This window comes from Muscardinus avellanarius (assembly GCF_963383645.1).
Source record: "Muscardinus avellanarius genome assembly, chromosome: 14".
Classification (NCBI taxonomy): domain Eukaryota; kingdom Metazoa; phylum Chordata; class Mammalia; order Rodentia; family Gliridae; genus Muscardinus; species Muscardinus avellanarius.
Window position 1 is genome coordinate 82,748,713 of NC_137800.1, and position 20,585 is coordinate 82,769,297.

The window sequence follows — 20,585 nt, forward strand, 5'->3', positions numbered from 1 at the left end:
TTGCCATGTGCAGCCTGTGGGTTTACCAGTGAAACAAGAGCCCTACGAAGAGCGTTTGGAAGAGGGACAGACCTGCTATCTCCCCGATGCGGCCTGGACAGAGGGGTTCCTTTTCCTTCAGTCCTGGCTTGTACTTGGCCTCCAGGTTTGCTCTCCCTGCAGGGGTCAGGAGTGATTTCCCTAACACTTTCTGGCTCTGGAGGAGAAGCTTCTTCAAGCTCTGTCTCCGGGGCTGTGGCTCCCGGGGCCAGGCTGTGTTGATCTCAAATTAGGACTCTGCCTAGATCCTTCAGTGCTTGCGTCGTGACCATTTGTGGTGAAATGTGCTCATTAGTAGTCACAAAGCACACCATTGACACACATTCTCATCCTAAATGGAGTGCATGAATTTGAATATTGGCAGAGTCCAGCCAGGTGTAATAATACCAATATTTGAGAGACTGAGACAGAACAAGCTCAGATTTGAAGCCAGCCTCAGCAGCTTAACTCAACCCTTAACATCTCAGTGAGACCCTGTTTCACAATTAAAAAGGGGGTCTGAGTGTATAGCTTGGAAGTAGAATACCCCTGGACTCATCCCCAGTACCAAAAAAAAAAGAAATCTCATATAAATGTAAAATATTACACACACATACACACACACATATATAGCTATAGACACACAGATACGCACACACACACGCAGCTATACACAGATACACAGACACACAAACTCAGCAGACATACTAGAATTCTTTATTCCAGAAGGAGCCTGGAGGGTGTCTCTACCATCCTAAGGGTGGAGGATCGCAGGTTCGTGGCCAGCCTCAATAACTTAGTGAGACCCTGTTTCAAATAAAGTAAAATAGGGCTGGGGGTATAGCTTAGAGATAGAATGCCCCTGGGTTCAATCCCCAGCACCAAAAATGGAAGAAAGAAGGAAGGAAGGAAGGAAGGAAGGAAGGACTGATCAATGTTATTAAGAGTGTTCTAGGTGTCAAGGATTTTACAAACATTTTCTCTTTCGATCTGGCCCTGTCATTATTGCTGAGGTACTGAGGGCCTCGCTAAGTTGCTGAGGCTGGCCTTGAACATGTAATTCTCCTTTCTCAGATTCTGAAGCACTGGGATTCCAGGTGTGCACCACTGCACCTGGCTGACTGTTGACTTGTGCAGGGCAGGGGCTGTGTTTTGTTCAGCTTATGTTTCCTCCCCTGGCCTCCAGAAGGCGCTTCCTGAATACTCATGGAATGAGGTGCCCCTTAGATAGAGAGGCTCCCACACCTGGCTGCAGTTACCTCGCCTGCCTCTGAGTCACTGAGCCAGAGAGGGCCCAAGTGGGGTCCTGGGGCTAGGCCAGGGATTTCAGAAGTGTTGTTGATGTTTGTGAACTGCTCTCATGCAAACTTTATTTTTCAGGGAAGTGCCACAGGGATGATAAAAAGAAGTATTATCTCTGTTTACACATGCAGAGTCTGTCTGTCTATCTTTCCCATCCTCCTCCTCTTCCTCCTCCTCCTCCTCCTCCTCTTCCTTCTCCTTCTTCCTTCTTCTCTCTCTCTCTCTCTCTCTCTCTCTCTCTCTCTCTCTCTCTCTCTCTCTCTCTCTCTCTCTCTCTCTCCTCTTTGGTACTGGGGACTGAGCCACCCAGGGGCATTCTTCCTCAAAGCCATATTCTTAGCCCTTTTAATTTAATTCAATTTTTTTCATTTTGGAGAGTCTTACTAAGTTGCTAAGACTCTAGCAAAGTTGCTAAGCCTGATCTCAAAACTGTGATCTCCTGTTTCAGCCTCCCAAGAACTGGGATTGCAGGTGTGCACCATGGTGCCTGGCAGAAGTCTTCATCTCTTAAAAGACACGAATAGTCCCCTAGTGAGGAAGCATTCCTCTTCTCTAGCTTTGAAAACCTGGTCATGTTATTTAACCTCTCCTGGCCTCAGTGTCCTTGCCTCTGAAATGGAATAAGAATGTCTACTTCAGAGATTTATTGGGTGGATTACAGTGGAATACACATGGAATGAGGTGCGACCCATGGAGAATGTTTAGGATAGGTGTGAAACTGTATCATTATTATTATGGTGTGGAAGGCATGGCCTTTGAATCAAAGGCCTCACCCTTAAAGAAAGAGGCACAGAACTGCCACCCACAGGCACCGAATGGGTGAAGCAGACAGAGAAGCCTGGTATGGGGATGAGGATGGGAAGCCCACACAGGTCAAAGAGGGCTGGGAGGCGCACAGGGAAGGTGAGTCTCAGCTGGATCTGGATAGGTAGGGCTTAGTGGACCAGCATAAGAACAATTTCCAGTGTAGACCAGGTGTGAAGAGCGTGGAAAATGTAGGTGTCCCTCCGCCCTGGCAACTCATTCATGAGTCTCAGATTAAATGCTACTTTGGAGCTTTCCCTGACCCTGGATCGCAGGCCAGTTCCCTTATTACTTGCTCTTAAGTTCTGACACCACTTGTGTGGCACCAACTGGATGTCCTGCAATTCAATTCAATTCTGGCACCATCTACTTGAAGTGTAGACGCCACACAGGAGCAGGCGGAGTTCCAACAAGAGGCCTCCTGCTTCAGATGTCAGGTGCACTTTGGGGATCCCAGGCCTCTTGAATTCTGTCTGAAACAGCTACCAGTTAGGGTTTCCCACAATCTTCTTCGGGTCTGATCATTTGCTGGAAGGACCTGGAGAACTCAGGAAAGTGCTGCACTTACAGCAACAGCTTCATCATAAAAGATACAGGCTAGGAACATGCAAGTGAGGAGATACATAGGCCTTGGACGGGGTGGGGAAGCGCAGCACCACCACAACCTCTCCTGATGGGATCTGGATGTGGGGATTCAGCTTGGCCTGACCGCAGCCATCTTGAGTGGTGACCAGCATGGTCACCCTGAGTAACTTGGTCACCTTACCCACAGTTTCCCAACATACTATAAATAAATAAAACCATTAGAATATTGTATGGAGCTTTATGACTATAGCCTATTAGCTTCGATAAAGTCACTTTTTCCCTGATTATTATAGAAAACCCCTCCCTCTGACCCAGATCACAGGGACCCACTAGCCTGTTACCACACAAAACATGATTCTAAACAGAAGTCCCCAGTCAATTGCACTCTGTTTGTCTGGAGTTTGGATAATAGACTGAAAACCCTTGAGTCAATCCCCAGTACCATACACCCCCCCCAACACAAACATATTAAAATTAGATTGTAGAAGGTTTTACATGTTTTATGGCCTTACATGTTTCCAGTGTTTCTCTCATTTCATCTCAGTAACTGCTAGGAAAACTGTGGGAAGATCCGTAAAGTGATCAGGGTCTGCTCTGCCTTCATGGAAGATACTTTGCAACACAAGTTCTGTGAAGTCCAGGAAGGAGGTGCCAGAGGAAAGGATAAGTCAACACCCAGCTGCAGTAAGAGGAGCGAATTCATCTCTAAGTCAAAGGGAAGGGGCCCCAAAACACGCAGTGTGGTAAGACATTTCTCTCATGTTTTAGAGTGTGAAAGTGATTAGATAGAATGAGAGAGAGAAAGAGAGAAAAAGAGAGAGAGAGAGAGAGAGAGAGAGAGAGAGAGAGAGAGAGAGAGAGAGAGAGAGAGAGGAGAAACTGGGGCTCATTAAATAGGGAAGTAGATCTTCACCCTCACTAGTGTCTTGCCAGAGTGGACATTTAGGGAGATGGGGAGACTTTGAAGGGAGGAATCTAGGTTCTCTAGGAGAAATTGATGCTAGAGGCCATAAGACTCATTTCCTTAGTTTTCACCATCCTCTTCTAGTAGCCAAGTCAAAGGAAAAACTGCTGTTTATTCATGAAAATGGCCAACAGTAAAGTGAGGCACTGGTAACACCATGGGGTAGCAATGAGCTATGGGTCTAACTCACACCGTGTGTACGTTCCTCTGAAGACATAAACAAAAGAAAGGGGAATCTGCAAACTCCTTTTGGGCTTGGTAAACATTGGTTGAAGAATAGCAGTCACAGCTTCCTGGATTCCAAAGTCTCATGATCTGAGATTTTAACCTTTAACCACTTCAACTTAATTCTTTATAGACATAGTGATACACTAGAGTGCTAAATATCTCGGAGGGCATCCTGATCCCGCTTATCACCATTCTTACCTGGAATGATCAACAAGTGTGAACAATGACCGCTAAACCACCATGCACTTCTTGTCAGTTCATTCAAGTCTAACCATCAGCTTACTGTAACCCTTTTCTTTTTCTTTCTTTCTTTTTTTAAAATCTGTAAAACAGACCCTTTGGAGGTCATTTTGGAGCACGTAGTCTGACAACTAGAAGACGTATTTTCTCAGGTAGCCATCCTCACTTGGACCCAAATATACTCTTTGTTCTCACATTAATTTTGTCTCCATTTGCCTTCCATGTCTCATGATCTCGTGACTCTCAATAGTAAGCCAACAAAAATACATAAGTTTATAAAGCAGAACCCTTTTGTTAATGGTCAGCAATCTCTCCTTTCCATCCAGTCTTCTGGTCTACACTATTTGTTGTCTTCTTATAACTGCAGATTTGTAAAACCAATACATGTGAAAGTGCCCAGTTTCCTCAATTGCTTTTAGGGTAAGTTGCCATCACGTGGGGATGGTGGGAAGATCCTGGCTAAGGTACATTGTCACAAAGGCAAAGTGTAGTTTACTAAGTGCAGAATGCTTTTAAATAAATTGTGCTTTTTTTTTTTTGGTAAGGGAAATAAAAAATTAATGCAATAATTAAACCTGACTATTTTTTGTTGGAAAATAAAAATGTAATATTCATTTTAGAGCAAGACTTTAAAAGATTTGAACACTAAAGTATAAACAATTACAGTGTGCTAACTCAGCATAGAATGCTTTCCAGTCAATCATGCTTTATCTTTTTAGCCAACTAAAAGAAAAGAAATTTAATACTATAATTAAACGTGAATATTTGTATGTCAGATACAAGTGTAAGGTTCAATTTAGAGCAAGACTTTAAGAGATTTGAACACTAAAATGTAAATAGCTACCTAAGAATCTCTACATTCTCCTCTATAATTTTGTAATTACCAATTCATTTAAATCATGTTTTCTGCCGGGCGCGGTGGCGCACACTTGTAATCCTCACGCTTGGGAGGCGGAGACAGGAGGATCGCACAGGTTCGAAGCCAGCCGCGCTGGCGTAAGAGACCCTGTTTCAAAAATATAAAAAATAGGTCTGGGAGTGTAGCCTGGAGGTAGAAGGGCTTCCAGGAACCCCAGTACCACTAAAAAAAAAAAAAAAAAAAAAAAAAAAAAAAAAAAAAATCATGTTTTCCCAATATAGCCCTTTGCCCTCTTATCTTCTGCCCCGCCTTGGAGAGCTTTTTTCAAATCATGTAGCCACAATTTCCCCGGAATGGGTTCTTCTTTCTTTCTTTCCTTCTCCTCTTATTCATCGCTTCTCTCCCATTCCCTACCTGGATTGTTTGAGGTCATGGGGATTTCAGAAACTTCATCATACATCGGCATCTGCATGCTCAGTTTTAAACCCGCAATGAGAGAATGCTATCAGTCCCAGAGCTCCCTCGGGCTCTGAAATCAGTGAATGTCCTTCTCTTTGTCTTGTTTTGTTTTTGCTACTGGGGATCGAACCCAGGGGTGGTCTACTTCCGAGCAACACCCAAAGCCCTTTTTGTTTTTTATTTGAAGCAGGGCCTACGTTTCTGAGTCTGACCTCAACCCCACGATCCCCCTGTCTCAGTCTCCCAAGTACTAGGGTTAGAAGCAGGCATGTGCCACCATGCTGGCTCATGTATATTCTCTTTTGACTCCTCACTGTTGTTCTCCATTCAAAGAAAGAGAGTTTTTGTTTTTTTTCCCGAACCTTTGCTTACTGGGATAGCTTCAAGAAGAGAAAGATTCTGAAAACAGGGCTCTCAACTGCAGCCTAAACTGCCGTAATAGCTTCTCCCTGCTAGAAATCTCTTTGTAACAACAAATTGCCTCCTTGTACACTTCCTAGTTTGAAATAATTTATTGTAAGATATTTTTATCAGTGCGTTGCAATTTTATAGTAGATTCATAGTGACATATGTGCACGTTGACATTATTTAGCCTCTTTCCTTTCTTGTATCTCCCTTTCCCTTTTCCTCCTCCCTCTTTCAGTCTTCTTCCACTACTCTACTGGTTTCTAGCCTCATTTTCATAAGGTCCCCTTTCTCTTCTTTCCTATTTTTTTCTCTCTAGCTTCTGCATATGAGAGAGTACTCTTGGTTTTCTGAGTCTGACTGACCTCAATCAGAAGACTTTCAGAGCTGATAAATTCAGCACGGGGCATGGCGGTGCACACCTGTAATCCTAGTACTTAGGAGACTGACACAGGAGGATTTCAGGTTTGAGATAAGTCTCAGCAACTTAGCAAGGCCCTGTTTCCAAATAAAAAACAAAGTAGGACTACGGCATGGCTGGGAGGTAGAATGCCTGTGGGTCAGGTGAAATGCCTCTGGGTCCAATCTCCAACAACACACACACACACACACACACACACACACACACACATTCAGCAAAATATCCAGATACAAAATCAATTTACAAAAATCAATAGCTTTTCTATACATCAATAACAAATCCACTGGGAAGGAAATCCAGAAAACAATTGCATTTATAATAGCCTAAAAAAAAAAAAAAACCACCTAGGAATAAATCTAACCAAAGAGACAACAGACCTCTACAATGATAATTATTGTAAACTGAAAAAAGAAATTGAAAAAAGAAATAAAAGGAGACATTAGAAGATGGAAAAATCCCCATGTTCTTGAAATAATTTAAACTCAGAAAAGTTTCACAAATAGTTCAGAAGATCTCTGTACAACCATCATCCAAATTCTTTCATATTATCATCCCTGTAACCGATTCAATGACCAAAACCAGATTAGCACTCACACAACCCTCATCTAAGCTAGATTCTTCATCACTATTTTTCCAGCCTCCCTAGGAGTGCTATTGTCTCTGCTCCAGAATCCAATCCAAGATCCTGCCTGGCGCTTAGTCATCTCGCCTTTCTAGTCTTTTTTAAACTTTGGGTTCTTCAGTGTTGGCTTGTCATTCATGACTTTGGCACTCTTAAAGAAGACTAGTTAGCTGTTTCTGTAGGTCACCTACCCAGTGTAGATTTGTCTGATATGATGCATCTGGGTAAAGAATATCACAGAATCCATGTGGCCTCCCCAGGGCTTCATAGCAAAGGGCATTTTCTGTCTCTATGTCTTCTTGTTGGTATTAACTTTGGTCACTTTGGTTAAAGTAGTGTTTCCATTCTGGGATCTCCATCTTTCCCTTTGTAGCTAAGAACATTTGGAGGGAGAGACTTTGAGACCATGCAAATATTCCACTTAAAATGCTGACATCCATCAGCGGATTTTGGCTGCTGCAAGAAATATTGTGATGTTCAAATGGTGATTTTCTACATTTACTAAATCCTTTTATAAGGAAGAGTTGTCTCTTCTCCCTCTGATAATTATTCATTCAATTATGTATTTACCAGTAGAGACTCATAAATATTAACTTTATTCTATTGGTTATAATCCCATACTATTGCTATTTATTTCATTACTTGAATTATTTCAGCTTTGACCATTGGTTGGTCTCTGAAGGTATTCCAGTGTTCTTTTGAGAAACCTCCATCCATATTTGATTCCTTCCTTACTTTCTGGTACTTTGAGATGCTTTGGGACTTTTTTTGTTGTTGTTGTTGTTTTCTTTTTCCTGTCCCAGTCCTGGAATTGATCACATCCCCATTGTCTTTTGGTTCTTTTTATTGAGGAGGAATATTTAATAATCAAGACCTGGCACTAGGAGATTCACTGCTACTGAGGTGCCATTGTTCCTAAGAGGTGGACAGAGGAAACAAATGTATGCATACTAGCCCATAAATATGCATGTCTATATTCTCTCTCTCTCTCTCTCTCTCTCTCTCTCTCTCTATATATATATATATATATATATATATATATGTATATCTTTATATTGAAAAAATAAAATATGAGTTTGTACTATACCTTCTATAAATCCAATGTGATAGGGCTCATCCTAGTCTTTCTCTTTGCCTCATTGTAACCCTTGTTAAACTCATTATTATTAACTGGATGTGGTAGCACATGCCTGTAATCCCAGTACTTGGGAGGTTGAGACAAGAGGATCACAGGTTCGATGTCAGCCTCAGCCACTTAGGGAGGCCCTCAGCAACTTAGTGAAACCCTGTTTCAAAATAAAGAATAAAAAGGACTGGAGGTGTAGCTCAGAGGTAGAATGCCCCTGGGCTCCATCCCCAGGACCAAAACAATCATTATTACTATAACTGATGCATGTCGCCTCTCCTTCCTGTTCAGCAGTTTAGCTTTGTGTTGTATTGGTCAAATATGTGCCCAGTCATTGCCTTTGCAACTAGCAGATTACCTCTGTATTGTTCTTTTAAGAGCTTGGAGTTGCAATATTGTAGGATTTAAGTTTATTATGCAGATGTAAGATATATTTTAAATAGCATAAAATGTAAAGAGAGCATTGAAGTGTTTATCTTTACAACCTCTTTAGTGTATATTTGGCCCCGAAATCATATTTTATAACACAATGATTAAGGGAATAAGAAAAACAACAACTTAATATAACATACAGATTGTTTCTTTCTGTAGTCTAAGATGTCGGTAACTAAGCTACCAATAGCTATAGCACTAAATTGTAATTTGCTGAGACTTTAAATCCCTCTTATGGCCTCTCAATTCCAACCCAGATAAACATGAGGTCTAACACACACACACACACACACACACACACACACACACACACACACACACACACTGTTTTTGGCACTTAAGCTAAAGAGGGAAGAATAAATTATATTTATATATCACAAAAAGGGAACTAAACTGGAAATACATTATAAGAACCTGGATCTTAAGGTTAGGGATAAGATCAAAATTTTAGAAACACCTGAAACTAGGCTCTTTCTTGAAGCTTGGAACCAGCAAAATGTTATCCTGTTTGTGAACTGAGAGTAGAGAAATTCTACCCATGACTTATTATAAGATCAGGAAGTGAGTCTTTTGACCTTGGGTGTGAGTAGAAATAATATCAGTTATGAAAAACTGGAAGCCATAACTTCTGCTGAGCACTGATATATGGTCTGGATTCTTAATACTATCCAAGTAGGTCAAAATCTATAGTAGAAAACAATTTTAGTTGTGAAATAGTTTCAGAGGTGATGAGGAAACAGTGTCAGAGGGGGCTATTAGCCGCCCAGACAGGATATGTAAGAGACCCTTAAAACAAGAGTTCCAACTGAAGATGAGGTCACATCAAAAATTACAAGGCAGGTAAGTAATTCATATCAAACATTGTTTAATACTATTGACTAAACACAATAAATGAGAGAAAAAGTATGCAAGAAAGCATAAATAATAGGGAAATCTGACAATAAATTTCAAACAAGGAAAAAACCACATAAAGCAAGAAATCGGACCTTATTTGGGAAAGGAAAAGAACATTGAACTCAACAATTAGCCAAATATAAATTTGGGGGTTTGTTTGTTTGTTTGTTTGTTTTTTGATGGTACTAGGGATGGAATCCTTCTATCTCCGGGCTATACTCCCAGACCTATTTTTTATATTTTATTTGTAAACAGGGTCTCTTAAGCCAGCAAGGCTGTCTTCAAATCTGTGCGATCCTCCTGTCTCCACCTCCCAAGCATGGGATACAAGCGTGTGCCACCACGCCAGGCCAAATATAAGTTTTTTAAAAAGAAAAGCATGGTTATTAAAATAATTTTTTTTTTTTTTTTTTTTTTTGCGGTACTGGAGATGGAACCCAGGGCATCCTATCTCTAAGCTTTACCCCCAGCCCTATTTTTTATTCTTTATTTTGAAACAGGGCCTCACTAAATAGCTTAGGCTGTCCAAGAACCACCATCCTCATGTTTCAGCCTCCCAAATGCTGGGATTACAAGCGTGCACCACCATGCCTAGCTTCATAATAATACTTAATAGGTCGAGTAAACAGCTTACACGAAAACAGAGAATAGATTAACTGGAAGAGACAGCTGAAGAAATCATACAAAGTAGAGCACATTTGTGATAAGATATACAGAAATGTGCCAAAAGACATGAAGGACAGGATGGGAAGCCCTAATACATATCTTTAGGAGCAGAGATTACTGAGAGGCAAAAGTCACATAGAAAGTAGCTGAAGCCGGGCATGGTGGCGCACGCTTGTAATCCCAGCATTCGGGAGGCTGAGACCGGAGGATAGCAGTTCGCAGACAGCCTCAGCTACTTAGTGAAGCCCTCTGCAACTGAAACCCGGTTTCAAAATAAAGAATAAAAAATAGGGCTATAGGAGTAGCTTGGAGGTCAAATGCCTCTAGGTTCCATTCCCAGACTCGCAAAAAAAAAAAAAAGAAAAGAAAAAAAAGAAAAACAAAAGATAAAGTAGCTGAGATACATACAAGAACTGCAGACAAAACTCTTTATATTGAAAATTGTGCCAAATTTCAAGGAAAAAAACTAATAAACACAACAACACAGATGAAGTTCTGGAAAACCAAAGGAAAATATGTTAAAAATTATTGAATAATTTTTGAGGGAAAATTACTCACTAGATTCGGAATGAATGACAAGATTCCTCACCAGCAATAGTAAGTATCAGAAAACAAGGGAAAAACACCTTCAAGGTGACAAGAGAAAATAACTGATCACACAGGCTTCTACAACCGGTAAGTTCAAGACAGGGGACAAAATAATGTGTTGTTAGATGATTAAAACCAAATCTGTTTATCTAGTGATCTTTTGTTCAAAGAACCACTAAAGGATGCACTTTATCAGGAAGGGAAGTCAAGCCATGAAATAACCTGCTGGTAAGTTTATCTAAAAAAATTGTTCTTAAAAGTTTAATTATAACTAATTATAGAGAGAAGGCTTAAAACGTGGTAACGTTTTAATCACAGAAAGCAATAGACAGAAAGCTAAAGGGGGATTAGATGTCCTTGAAGACATACATATTGATTGTTTTATACTTTATTTAAAATATAAATTGTAAATGCACATACAAAGGCCGAGCGAGCGTGGTGGCGCACGCTTGTAATCCCCGCGCTTTGGAGGCGGAGACAGGAGGATCGCGCAGGTCCGAAGCCAGCTGCGCTGGCTTAAGAGACCCTGTTTCAAAAAAAAAAAAAACAATAGGGAGTGTAGCCCGGAGGTAGAAGGGCTTCTACCTCCAGTACCACCAAAATAAATAAATAAATAAATAAATAAATAAATAAATATAAAAATAAATACTCATACAAAGTGGTAACCACAAAAAGGATAAAAATTAAATCTTTAACTTCAAAAATTATATGCTATGGGAATAAAGAAAATTTTATCCAACAAAAGGGCAAGAAAGAAAAAAAAAGAAGAAAGTTATGACAAATAGAAAAAATAGAAAACATAAACAGAAAATAGTAGAATGGAATCCAAATATATCAGTAACACAATAAATGTGAATGGATTAAGCTTCTCTATTTGAAAATAGAAACTCTCAAATTAAGTGACAAACCAAAATGTGATCAATTGATGTTTGCAAGAAGCACACCCCAAACTTGAAAACCAAAAGAAAAGTGATATAAAAAATTAGTATCAGAAAAAATAGAACGTAAGAAGGAGCAGTAGTAGGATAAAAAGGCCATTAATTAATGATCAAAGAAACACTCCAACAACATGCAAAAGTGCTAAATTTGTATGCCTTTAAAGCATGGCCTCTAAGTTTTTGTTTTTTGTTTTTGTTTTTGTTTTGTTTTTTTGGTGGTACTGGGGTTCCTGGAAGCCCTTCTACCTCTGGGCTACACTCCCAGACCTATTTTTTATTTTTGGAAACAGGGTGTCTCAAGCCAGCACGGCTGGCTTCGAACCTGCGCGATCCTCCTGTCTCCGCCTCCCAAGCGCGGGGATACTACACCCCCGTGCGCCACTACACCCGGCATGGCCTCTAAGTTTATAAAACAACAACAACAAAAAATAGAAATAGAAGGGAGAATCAACAAACTCACAATTAAGAGCTTTTAAGGATAGCATTTATTTATTTATTTATTTATTTATTTATTTATTTATTTATGTGTGTGGTACTGGGAATGGAACCCAAGGGCCTTTTATCTCCAGGCTACACTCCCAGACAGACCTATTTTATATTTTATTTGGAGACTGGGTCTCACTAAGTTGTTGAGAGCTTCACTAAGCTGACCAGGAACCTGCGATCCTCCTGTCTCAGTCTCCTAAGTACTGGGATTACAGGTGTGCACCACCACACCCAGCTAAGGATAGCTTTTAAATGCTGGTTTTGAACTGTTTTGTTTTGTTTTCTTTTGGAACTGATAATTGAATCCAGGGGATTCTACCTCTGAACTATACCCCAGATCTTTTACTTTTGAAACAGGGTCTCCTTAAATTGCTTAGGTTAACTTCAAAACTGCAATCCTCCTGTCTCAGCCTCTCAAATACTGGAGTGACTGTACGACCCACAACCTCCAGCTTAAATGATAGCATTCATGAACGTGTCAGGCACAGTTACTTCCCCTCTTTCTTACCTGCTAAAAGCACATCATTCTGGGGGGTGGGGGGGGAGGAATCAATTCTTCTAGAAAGGCCTTGAGCTGGCCTTTAGAAAAACTTTTTATCAAGATTTTCTGACACTTTTAAAAAAAGTTTATCCATGATAAAAGTGTTTCCCAACGAACCTGTTTTACATAGACTATGTTTACGTCTTTTCTGACTACCCACCACCCTCCAGGGCAGGGCTCTCCCTCAACATTTTCTATTGAGACCCTCATCTTAATATTTCTTTGGAAAGAAGCTATGCAGAGCCTATTTCTGAGGCTCTCTTTTTGGGACCTTAGTGCATAATTTTAAATTTATGGGGCCCATTTGTGAAAATAAAGACAGCTTCTCTGCTCTTTGTTTCAAGTTTCCTTAATTTTGCTTCTTGCATTACACTTGTGCTTGAGAAGAATTTGTCCCTGAGCTGTTGCCATGGTAACCAGGGAGCTGCCTTCGTGGAACAAATCTGTGACATGTAAATAAATAAATGGAGATGAAATGCAATGTATAGTAACAATAGCCACCCTACCTTTTACCAGCAATTTGTCATATTAGAAGCCATTGTTATATCTGAAAGGTTCTGGGTATCATTAATCGTATGAAGCTTCCATCCCTACAGAAAACACCTCAGAATCAAGGACCATGGCTAAGTCAACTCATCTCTTCACCCTCCTTTCCAAGATGGCCCCAGCCTGGTATTCACATCCTCATGCAATCCCCTTGTTCATTGTATTAAGTTTGGCCTTTGTGGCCATTGCAGTGTAGCACTAGTGATAAATGTTACTTCTAATATTAGGTTATTAAAGTTCTGCGACCTTCATCTCAGTCAGATCACTCTATGGAACGCCAGCTGCCATGTCATAAGGACATTTAGGCAGTCAGTGGAGAGGGTCATGTGACGCGGACCTAAAGTCTCTGGCCAGTGACCAGTGAAGACCCACGGCCTGCCAACAACACAGTGAGCCTGCAGCATCTCACACCAGTTGAACCCACCTGAGACTGTGGTCCTGGTCCATCCTGACTTCAACCCCATGAGTGACCTTGACCTGGAACCACACAGTAACTGCTCCTGGATTCCTGACCCAGAGAAAGAGGAAATTAAAAATCAAACTGCTAAATTTTGGAGTAATTTGCTATGCAACAAAAGATAACCAATATACTAAATTTATTACAAAGTGATGATATTATGTAATATACTTATCAATGCAGATTAATGTAATCTTTTTTTGCTCAAGAGATCCTTCCGGATTATAGGTGTGCACCACTATGCTTGGCTGTTATTTGTGTTTTAAATAACAATTTAGGTGAGTCTACTTTACACTCAAGTGCAAAGACTACTGATGACCACGATTTACCTAATTTATCTATGGCACATTGACTTTGAAATTCTAGTTTAGAAGATATGGTTCAGAGACCATGCCCTGTAGGATTCCAAACTTTTTGACAGTTATTACGACTTATTTAGTAGAAGCAAGTCTCATTTTGTGACCCTCATAGAGATTTGGTCATAGCAAGAAAAGAATTCTAGAGAGCAGCTGCTTTTGAAAGGGTTGAAACTGGGTCTTAGCTTCAGTGAAAAGGTGAGATATAGAAAAAAAAAATAGGCCGTAACAGTTTGAATTTAGAGCGTTCCCCTAGCCCTCATAGAGACCAGGCAGCTGTAGTAGAGGTGGGGCCTGGTTGCCAGGGAGAGGTTCCTGGGGGTGTGGCCTTGGGATTATATACGGTCCCTCCTTCCCTTGCTCTCTTTCTACCTTTCAGCCTCTGTGATGTGAGAGCGGAGTCCTTGATCTCTCCCTCCCTCTACTTCCCACTGCCAAGCCTTGAGCTCCACAGGCCTGGCCTGATATGGACTGAACCTCTGAAGTTTCCAGAACTGTGAGCAAATAAATCTCCCTTTCTCTAAGTGTGTGTGGTCAGGCTTATTGGGTCACCGCAGTGAGGAATGCTGTTTGAAACCAGGTCAAGTGAAAATCAGAAGGTCTTGCACAACAAGTTTGACACTTGAGTGCAGCCATTTTTCATGCAACCTCCTGCAGTCATTCATCTGAAGCTGGACACACACAGTTTGCACAGAAGCCTACAAAAGTCAGGTAGAGGTCCCTAGCTCCTGTTCAATCACAGGGTAAAGTGAACAGAGTTGCACTAGAAATATTCTGTTTTCCTTTATCTGAAAATGTAGAGCTATGTTTACTTTTACTTTAAACTAAGAGTCTACTTCTTCTTGCTCAGTTGGAAAGAGCTGTATCTGTGTTACTAAATATCACATAAATCTTACAAATTGGTGGAAAGTCAGGAACCTGGTATTTTTTGCAGACTCTATGTAACCAAAACTCCAAACAAATCTGTTTGCACTATGATATTATATTTAGTGGACAATGATAAACCTTCTTTCAATAACTTTCTGAGAACCTACAAAGAGCTAAGTACTTTATAATCATTATCTAATTAAATCTTTACATTCTTTCTCTATAATTAGGTGAAGAAAATTATATTCACTAAATATCCCCTAGGTAGAGAATTGCATTTTTTAGAAATTATGGTTTGAAGAAGGCTTGGATTAGATGGTAGAGCCCTGAACTCCCCAAGAGTAGGAATGGAATGGAGAGGGAGAGAGGGAGAGAGGGAGAGAGGGAGAGAGAGAGAGAGAGAGAGAGAGAGAGAGAGAGAGAGAGAGAGAGAGAGGAAGAAGAAGAAGAAGAAGAAGAAGAAGAAGAAGAAGGAGGAGGAGGAGGAGGAGGAGGAGGAGGAGGAGGAGGAGGAGGAGGAGGAGGAGGAAAGGAGAGAGAAAGAGAGAGAACATGAGCACAGAAGGCTCCTTCCCATCCCCCCAAGACTTCAGAAAATTCTGCCTAAAGCTTGAAATATTTTCAGTAGATTTCTGCTGTTCTTTTTGTTTCAAAACTGTGGAGGAGTGAGGTTATGTAATTAGAGAATCTTGTGATAAAGGAAGAGAAGACATTTGAAGATGTAGGAATGTGATAAACTAGGGAACCCAAGGAAGTAAGACATGGGGCTTTGCAGAAAGAATGGGAAGGCCCACTAGACACCACAGGAGTTGGAAGCTGTGTTTGGGCCAAATTTACTTAGTTCTCTGAGGGGCATGAAGACCTCAGAAAGACTCTGAGAATGTGTCCAAGGCAGACATGACTACTATGTTTGGTCTCCTGCATCCTTGCACATCCTTTCTGTGTTTGAGTGTTTGCCTATCCCAAATTTAGGAGAAAGAGCATCCTTCCTCAGATTCCTTCTTCCCTCCCATCCACCCAGGTGCTGGCTTGGGACCTAGGCTTAGTGGATTTAAAATACTTTCATGAGATTTTTTTCTTATATGTCAAGGACATGGAGAAGAAAGTGCCACCCACCGTCAATCCTGGAGAGGTACCAGAGGCTTATAGGTTCAGAGCCTCCAAACCTGAATCTTTTGTGCACATCTAGGATAATTTCAGGAGCTATTGAATAGCCTTTAATACTGTTCTTTTCTGCTTCAACCAGTTAGAGTAGGTGTTTGGGATAGTAATTAAAAACCCGTTCCAATCACCTTCCATACGTGTTCCTGTTCAGTACTGGAGATTGAACCCAGGGGCATGCTACCTGCCAGTTTCACCCCCAGCCCTTTTTCAATCTTAATTTTAATTTTGATAAAAGTTCTCCCTAAGTTTCCAAGGACCTTATTAAATTGCTAAGGCTAGCCTCAAACCTGTGATCCTCCTGTCCCAGCCTCTCAAGAATTACAAGCATGCACCACCACGCCCGGTTCCCATGGTCCACATTCTACAGATGGAAAAAACAGTTGGGCCAGTTACAAAGCAGGATTTAATGACGCCTGTTTGCAAAGCTAGGGTGGAAGGTAACTTCGTCTGACTGCAAATCCCACCTCTCCCCACCGTGACAATGGGGAGGATGAACAGAGAAAGGCAGGTTGAACGGATGAACAGAGAAAGGCAGGTTGAACTTTTCTGCAGAGGTAAAGAAATGAACCCTGTGGCCCTGTGCCCCGATGTGGCCATAGGCACCATCCTGTGTAGCAAGGCCGCCTCACCTCTGTGGGGCTGTGCCGTCTCAGCAGCTCCTCACAGGACCTCACGCCACAGCGAGCACAGAGGAGAGAAGAGAACAGCTCCTGGCAGGCTCTGCTCCAGGGAGAGTCAGTTTGAGTCCCCTGGCTCCCCCAACTGAGACCACTGGGTGGCGATCTTGGACCAACTGTTTAATTCCTTTGCCTCAGTTTCCCTGCTTGTATAGTAAGTACAGCGATGATTCCCTTGCCTGGCTCAGGACATGTCCTCAAGGTTAAAGACCCCCAGCAGGAGGGCGCCCCACTACCTGATGAGTCAATGTCATCCTCAAGTCCTATGTCTTACTCTGTCTTTGAGGCTCTTCTTGTTTTCTTTTCTGTTTATCCTTAAACCATAACTACATCCCCTCTCCCTCCCCTTCCTCCCTCTTGCCATCCTTTGCCCCATTGCTCCAAGATGGAGATGCTGCTGTTATGGGATGTTTTACTTTACTGCAGCTGGCTGGCCAGATAACAATCCCAGGAAGCTCAGGAAGCCCCGTGTCTTCTGACCGCCTTCGGCATGTGATTACAGAACTCACCAGCTAAAGACCCCAGGTCCCCGACCTCGCAGCTGTGTGTGCAGCCTCCATCCGCAGAGCTCCGTCTGGGTTCTAAGGTAGTTCAGTGATGGTTCTTTGGATCTCCAAAGAGGTTGGTTCTTTGAATCTTCAAAGAAGAGTAGATATCTGTTCCAACAGTCACTGCCCACTCCGATTCTGCCTGGATAGTGCGACCTTTTTAGGTGGCTGCTGTTTTGCTTTGAAGCTGGAGGATTCTCTGCAGAGCTTGGGCCACACAGTCTCTGGCGATCGACTCCAAGGCTGATGAGGGGTGAACGTGGCTGCAGGACAGGTCGCCCTTCAGTGTGTTCCCAGCTGAAGGGGAAAGTGAGACCCGGGGATGGGTGGTGCTAAGAGATCCTTATTCCAGGTAGAATGTACTTACTGTTTGTCAGGCACCCTCTGGGGACTGGAAGATTATGGCAGCAAGGGAGATAAAGGCCATGCTCTACATTCTAGAAGAATCCATGTCAAAGGAAGACATACTATGGGGTGGGATACCTAACTTTATTTCCTTTAACTGTGTTTTCCACAGTGATTTATGTGACTGTACTTAGCTTGTCAAGAAGAGTACTGATGTGAAGGGCCAGGCTTTACAGATGGGCAGATCTGGGTTCAACTCCCGGCTCTACCACTTAAGCTGTGTGACGTAGGCAATATATATGACTGCTCTGTGGCATATTTTCTCCACTGTAAATTGAGGATGACGCCACTCCAATAACAGGACTGTGGTAAGACTCAAATGGGACCATGTATGTTAAGAGTTCACCCTGATCCCTAACATACTGTCGACGCACAATAAATGATAGTCTTTATTATTATTATTTCTTTTTTTCACGGACCTATTATTATTATTATTTGGGGGGGGGAGGGTTTGGGGATGGAACCCAGGGGAATTTGACCTCCGAGCTACATCTTCTGCCCTATTTTTTTATTCTTTATGTTTGAAACAGGATCTCACTAAGTCGTGGAGGGCCTCACTAAGTAGCTGAGGCTGGCCACAAACCGCAATCCTCTGGTCTCAGCCTCGCGAATGCTGGGATTACAAGCGTGCGCCACCACGCCCGGCAGACCTATTATTTCTACTGATTTGAAATGTACATGAGAAATGTTAAGGAATGTCCATTAGGTGAATGGAGCCAGCTGATCTGGAGCGCTGGGAATTTGCCTTTTTTCAAAGATTGAGTAAAATCTGGACTTAGAGGATGACTCATCAGATAATGAGGGACTTTAGCCTTTAAGGTACAGTTTCAGTAGGGCAGGCAGATGGGGACATGAGGACACTTCACTCTCCCCGCCCATGGCAATGCCTCTAATCTATCCCATCTCCTCCCTCTGATCCCCACACATGCAGGTGCTGAAGCTAGCTGCCACCTCTGACCTGGATGAATCCCATGTTGTGAAATCGACTTTCTTTCTTTCTTTCTTTCTTTCTTTCTTTCTTTCTTTCTTTCTTTCTGTCTTTCTGTCTTTCTGTCTTTCTGTCTTTCTTTCTGTCTTTCTGTCTTTCTTTCTGTCTTTCTTTCTGTCTTTCTTTCTGTCTTTCTGTCTTTCTTTCTTTCTTTTTGTGGTACTGGGGATTGAACACAAGAGCATTTTACCCCTGGATACAATCCCCCAGCCTAATTTTTATTCTTGCTAAGTTGTTGTGAGTCTAAGTTGCTGAAGGCCTGGCTAAGTTGCCAAAGCTGGCCTTGAACCTGTGATCCTCCAGTCTTAGCCTCCCAAGTACTGAGATTCTAGACATACACCACCATGCCTGGGCTTATTTTCATTATATTAAAAAAAATGTATACTTTAAAAAAATTCTACTGAAAGAGTAGGGATAAAAAGAAGGGGTAGAGACTGTTCTAGGAGACTGGTAGAGTTAGCAGGACATGGGCAACCGCCTTGGTCTCCCACAGGGAGGCTGTGGCGCAAACAGAGGAAGCAAAGCCTTGAGCCACTAAAGGCTGACTCCCAACTGCTATTCCCCTTGCAGTTTGCTAATGGCATCCCAGTTTTCAGGGAGAGGGATTGGCAACATGCCAGTTCTATTTTATCTAAGTCAATTACAGAAACCACTGAATGTCAGGGTTCCGTCTAGGCTTGGGATGTGACCCCTTCTAATGAATAGAATGTAAGCAAAGTATATAGGCAGGGAAGGGCCCTCAGGCAACCATTTTTTCCTACATGATGAAGGGTACTTGAACAGTGGGCCCTGTTGTTGAAGACCCATTGCTTAGAAGAAAATGAGGATTTTATGGTCAAGTTGAGGACCAGTCCCCTAAGCCCTGAAGCTGGCAATGTGGGAAGACTGATCCTGATCATTGGTATCATGACACAGCCTGGGGCCATCATTGAACTCAGCCTGGGATGATCTTGAGACTTCTTGTTAATTAACAAGAAATATTCTTATATTTTTGGCCACTGACCGATGAGTTTTCTGTTGCTTACCATCAGATGCTTTCTAACTGACCTGGGGGCCCAAGTCCTTTGGAGAACCTTATCTAGGTAGAATAGTCTCTGAAAAGGAGAACATTTATCTAGTAAAAATAATATTTAGAGCTGGGAATGGTGGTACATGCCTGCATTCCCAGTACTTGGGAGGCTGAGACAGAAGGATAGCAGGTTCAAGGCCAGGCTCAGCAACTTAGCAAGCCCCTTAGCAACTTAGTGAGAACCAATTTTGAAATATAAATAAATAAATAAATAAATAAATAAAGGGGCTAGAGGTATAACTCAGTAGTAGAATGTCTCTGGGTTTCATCTCCAGTACCAAAAAATTAAATAAAGAGTATTTAATATTTAAAAGTCTTTATCATCTCAGATCTATATTAATACACTAAGTCCCAGCAGAAAGGAAGCTTACCTGTAGGTTTTTAGAAGAGATGGGCCTAGTTAAAGGAGTCTGAGAGGTGAGGCTGGGTACGTGGCTCCTTGAACAGGAGGTTGTCAAGAGCCACGTGAGCCAGTAGGAGTCTTGGTGGTGTCACTAAGGATTGGGAGGAGTTCAAGGATGGTAGGGATCCTATGCACTTTTAGTTGATCACACCTACCAATCCCTAAATCAGACCTGCAAAACTTCCAAGATGTAAGGGGGAGGGTGGAGGACCTTTCCCAGAGGAAAAGTAGGAAGAGCTGAAGGTACGGTGTAATCCATTAACACAGCTATTGGAAACTCAAGTTGACAGTAAGAGCTATCAAGGGATGCTTAGTCTCCAAGGAGACTAGGAGAAATGATGCTGTATATGTGAGAACTGGTATCCTATGTATACTTTGTATGTGTATGAAGGAGAGCTAGGAATACCAGCTGGACAAGGTCACTGTAATTTGAGTGGGAGACCTGTCTTGGTTCAGGATCTGTTTCTTTGGAGGTCTTAACTTGGACAAGGAGAAAGTCCCTGGTGGTGATATTCTCTGTGGTTTAT